This window comes from Chrysochloris asiatica, unplaced genomic scaffold (assembly GCF_000296735.1).
Source record: "Chrysochloris asiatica unplaced genomic scaffold, ChrAsi1.0 scaffold00383, whole genome shotgun sequence".
Lineage (NCBI taxonomy): Eukaryota > Metazoa > Chordata > Mammalia > Afrosoricida > Chrysochloridae > Chrysochloris > Chrysochloris asiatica.
The window spans coordinates 393,908-399,507 of NW_006408901.1; the positions used below are offsets into that span (position 1 = coordinate 393,908).

General features: G+C 40.8%; 1 pseudogene; it reads right to left on the reverse strand.

Moving 5' to 3' along the window:
- Nucleotides 1–3,274: 3,274 nt before the first annotated feature.
- Nucleotides 3,275–5,085, reverse strand: LOC102815321 (annotated as a pseudogene).
- Nucleotides 5,086–5,600: the final 515 nt, after the last annotated feature.

Genomic DNA, 5,600 nt, shown 5'->3' on the forward strand with positions numbered 1-5,600 from the left:
TTACACTCGGGCCTATAGGGCCTTGAACCTCTGACCAGTCTTACATGGTCCGCAACAGGTTGCTATGAGTAGGAACTGACCCAATGTCACTTCACTTAACAACAACTACACATCAGATATTATTGATACCATTTGTATTGTTATATTTTTTGACTCTGTATTTTGGTCACTTGTTTGACTCATTCTGTCTTGCTTCTTTGTGTAAGCTAAAATTGTCTGTTTTCTTTGAGGCATTATGGTATTGTATTTATATTTAGTTGATGATTGTATATTGGTGTATTCCCAGGCACTCACCACCTATCTCCTTGTGGATGTGTTAGAGAACAGAATGTGTATGCAGTTAGTTCTCTGTTCATTGTTTGTGTTGTGTTGTTCAGTGTGGGTTCACGTGCCTCCAGAAGCACTATATCAGGTAACCTAAAGAGCCTGTGCAGGAGGGGGTATCACTGGATGCTAGGTTGGCAAGGGCAGGCCATGGCCATGGCTACCAGGAGAATATGAGAACAGGGGAGAATTATACTCCCTTGCCACCAACAACTACTTCTTGGTCTATGTATAGATTCCTTAAGAGCAAAATTAAGGAGTCTGAAAAACCCTTTCTTTTCAATGTTATGCATAATTTGTCATGATCCACACAACCAAAAGACATTCTAAAGTCAATAAAGCACAAGTAAACATCTTTCTAGTATTCTCTGCTATCAGTCATGATTCATCTGACATCAGCAATGATATCCCTCATTTGATGTCCTCTTCTGAATCTGGCTTGAATTTCTGGTAGCTTGATCTACTGCTACAATCATTTTTGAATCATTTTTAATCACCTTCAGCACAATTTACTTGCATGTGCTATTCATTTTATTGCCCAATGATTTTCTCATTCTGTTGGGTTTCTTTGTAATGGGCACAAATATGAATCTCTTCTAATCAGTTGGCCAGATAGCTGTCATTCAAATTTCTTGGCATAGATGAGTAAGCGACTCCAGTGCTGCATCAGTTTGCTGAATGATTTAAATTTATTTTCTGTCAACTCCTGAACCTTGTTTTTCACCAATGCCTTCAGTGCAGCTTGGACTTCTTCCTTCCAGCTCTTGAAATGACTGAACATCGACCTTTTTTTTTTTTTTTTTCACACAGTGACTCTGTGTATTTCTTCAATCTTCTCTCTTCTTTTTTTCTTTACTTTTAACAATGCTTTAATCAAGTAACATAGATGTTTGAAACAGGAACTTTCCAGACAGCTAAAAAGAGCAAAGTGAAGAATTACTCTGAGAATAATCTGTATATACAGCTCAGATTATGTGAACTTCAACTCCACTGAAGTTTGGCGCCAGACTCAACACTGGTCTAAGCCACAATTTTCTTGTTAGTGTTTAGAAGCCCTGAACATATTTTCATTCACATCAAAAGAAATAAAATCAAATACTCAGAACCAGAACCTCACAAGCTTGGATATTTAGAGTACAACTCAGTATAGATCACCATTATCTCCTGTAGAATTTTAAACTGGCCTTGCAGCAAAGAATTTGAAAACCTAGGTGTGACACAAATTTGTAGACCAGTCTCTGGTGTGACAAAGCCCATTCCTCAGGTAGGCTCCTGCCCCACTATCACCAAAATCCAGCAAAAGGTAGCTGTAGATCCATTCTTACACCTGCAGCAAGACAGCTACGTTTCAATTTCTTAAAATATCAAACAGGGTTTTATTTATTATCAAATGTCTGTATATTTTCAATGTGAAAATTTTTAAAATTTGTAAGATGAGTCATAAAGAACTCAAGTCAGGGAACTGAGTAAGCGGTACATGCTAGTGCTCCCACCACATGAAGTAACCCCCGCAGGTTCTTCAGTCTCACTGTGCACAGAGGGCAGTAAATGCAAAACCCTTCCTGGAAAAAGATGACTGCTCAGAGTCAGATCCCATATCAAGCGAGTTGAGATTAGCTAACTAATTGGGCAAATAATTCATTATGTATTATTGTCCAAATCAAAAGCCCTGGAAGGGTGGCCTCAGTGACCTGCACCTGTGCTCATCCTCACAGATTTCTTGGGATGAGCACAGGTGCCTATGTTCACTGTGAAGTAAAACATCCCAAGTCTGATGCCAAAATACAGGCTTTGACTTAGAAGTACACTTTCAGCAGTTTTTTCTATTTAAATAAGACACTTGGGAGTGGGGGTGGGGGTAGGGGAAGGAAAGGGGGAATAATCAAGTCTCAGACACAGCAACAATTATTTTGGCAAGAGAGCAACCAAAATCTAAAAAGCATAAGCTAATGTCCAAATGTCAAAGGCATTAAAGAACAAACCATAATGCCAGGAGAATAAATACACTGAATGAGACACAGTATGCCTAAACAATTTGAAATTGCAATCTAAACCCAAAAAGATAGAAGCTGGAAAAGTACACTCATGTTTATGCTAGATATCAAGTGCACCTTGTTCCACCCACGCCAAATAAAATCCTAGCACTTGCTCTTTAATCACATCTCAGTGTGGGTTTTCTCAGTATACAGACACAGCCACACAATGCAGTGTGTCAATGTGGTCATTTCCCTGGCTCACCCAAAGTGAAATGCACACATTTAAAGACTATAACCAGGGGGCAAGTGTACATGACCTTAAAAACACACACACAAAAAAACCCTGAAAACACAACCCAATTGGAAACCTGCACTTAACCTCTGAGATGAAGGTGCTGCCTTGTCATCCGATTACAGTACCCCTTGGCATATTACCATATGAAATTTGAGGGAGCAGAGAGAAAATGAAAAGGTATTAAGATTTCTTAATGGCTGAATAAGGTGACTATTAGAAAGGTTTAGGTTTTTCATTCTGCTCAAGTTATTAGTCTCATCTCAGCATCTAATATCAACAGGCTCCACGAATCCTATCAGTGTGAGTGATGGTGCAGGGTTTTAAAAAGGAACCAATTCTTTTCAGCTTAAGTCATTCAGAGCCAAAATCTGGAGAATGAATAACCAAAAAGAAAACTTTATTTTTATAGTTGTATAAACGTGATCCAAATGGGTCCACCACTAGGTTTTGAGAAAGAAACATGCTCTCAATAAGCAAACTACATCTGCTCAGGGATGTGTATGGACTCTTAGATGTCTCATTGGGCTAATCACAGACCACTCACAGTAGAACATCTTTAGTATCAAGTGTCACCTGATGTTAAGCCATTGTAGCTTTTGCACATCCATGTTGCACTTCTGGTTGATAATGCAGGACATTTTGCAGCATTACACTGGTAAGCTAGGTTGCATCCATCACTTTAAATGGCATCAATATCAATGTCGTCATCCTTGTTGTCAGACGTCACAGTTTCAACTTTAGGAACACTGGCAGTCTTTGAATATACCACCTCAATATTTTCATCTTCATCTTCCTCTTCACCACCAGAAGATTCCTCTTCTGCCTCCTTCAACCACTTTATGAATGGTTCTGCTTTGACACGAATCTCTTTGGCAAATTCTTTTGAGACATATTTCTTAGAAGCCTTTCCTGACCAGTTGATGATGACCTCTTCTTCCAGAAGGTCTGTGTCATACATCTCCTTCAAGATGTGTGGGATCTTGGAGATGAGCTGGGCTTGATGCATTGCTACCACACACTCCAAACCATGAAGAAGGTACCGCTGGGTTTTTTGGTTGTTGTGACAAAATCGTAGGAAGTGGTGCCTGTATGTCTTGATTTGTTCCCCTATTTTCTCATTAAAAAGAACTTCAGTCAAAACAAGAGGGCCCATGGATTTTACATCCAGCCGTTCTGCTTCAGCAACAATTTCTTTGTCAGAAGAATCAATAATGCCCGATTCTTTCTTTTTCTTAACAAAATCAAACAGGATGTTGACCCATTCTTCCACAGTACTCTCCAGATCATCACTAAGGGTTAGGACTTTTGCATGGTCACTGATTTCATCCATTCTGCATCTCTGCACTTCTTCAGTTGTATCCTGCCCCCAGTCATCCTCCTCCTCTTCTTCCACAGCATGGGGAGGATTGATTTCATCTAGGGGAGGTGGTGGTGTCTCACTTCTGGACACAAAACCATTTTCCTTTCTGTTTTTCTTTTCCTTTCCCTTCTTTCCTGTCCCACTGTCACTATTCTCAGGTGGTTTTTTGAGAATGAATGTGTAGAGTTTTTGATGTGTGTCAAGCATGCCCCGCTAGCCACTCCCGTAAGGATTTACACCCTCGGAAACCCTGTACAGGGTCGCTATGGGTCGGAACAGACTCAAAGGCACTTAACAACAACAACAACAATCTATTGTTTGCTTCTTTGGATTGACATACAGATCTGTTTCAGGTTTCTCACACTCAGGACAGAGAACAAATTTTTAATGAATCCGTGCAACATGTCTTGCAGCTTATTCATCTCATTCAGTTTATTCACCGTTACAATGTAACGGTCATTCTTAACATCAAACTCGTCTGTGCTCCCAGCTTACAACTAAAATATTTGGTGGGATATGTTAGAGGCCGATTAAGCGTCTTTGCAACGTCAACCATGTTGACTGTAACTGTCTTGATTCCATGTCCTTTGCCCTCAACTTTGGCAATCAAACGGGGAATCTTTTAGCGATAGAACTGGTCTGACACACTGCAGTTGACGTTGACAGATCTTTGATTGCAAATTTTTGGTATCTTCTGTTTGGAGAAGAAGGGGTGACATAAACGAGTGCAAGAGTTCTCCGTCTCTGACATGAAAAAAATTTTGCCGCTGAGGCTGTGAGCTTCTTGCTTGTATGTTGTGTTTCCCCAATACAGCTGCGCAACAGTTCCTTGTCTTCAAATAAAGACGTAAACCCAACTCTGCTTGCCTGGGACTGGGATGCAGTGAGAGCAAGCAGGTGAAGTCGGGCGGGCGGGCCAGTGCCTCCTCCCAGCGCTGGAGGAGTCCCAGCGATATCTGGGGTCCAAACTCTTCAGCACCAGAGCTGGCAACCTGCAAGACAGAGCGCCCTGAGGAGGGGCCCTCAGCCCTCTGGCGCCCGCGGGGACCACCAGGAGGGCGCAGGGCCCCGGGCCACCGCCCCACCAGTGAACTCACCTCTGGAATGTTCTCGATCTGACTCTCTTCCATCTTCTTTTGATTCTTCTGCCATCTTTCAGCATTTTGCCCATTTAACCCTCAACCCAAGTAGGATTTTTTCTTAAGCTGTTTCAGTTTGAGAAATGCTGAGTGTAATCTTTTCTTTCAATTTTCTAATTCTAGGTCTTTGCACATTTCATTAGAATAGTTTGCTTTGTCTTCTCGGCCTTCTCTTTGAAATTTTCTAATCAGCTCTTTTACGTCCACATTTCTTCCAGTTGCTTTATCTTGTCTATCCTCAAGATCCAGTTTCAGAGTGTCTTCTGACATCTGTTTTCGTCTTAATTTTTTAATTCTTGTCTTAAATTTAAAATGACCTTTTCTTTCCTTCATGTATGATGTTCTTGATGTCATCATACAACTCATCTAGTCTTCCTTCAGTCATTAATGTCTAAAACATCAAATCTGTTCTTGAGTTTGTCTCTAAATTCAGGTGAGGTGTATTCAAGGTCATATTTTGGTTCTTGGGGACTTGGTTTAATTTTCTTCAGCTTCAGCCCGCACTT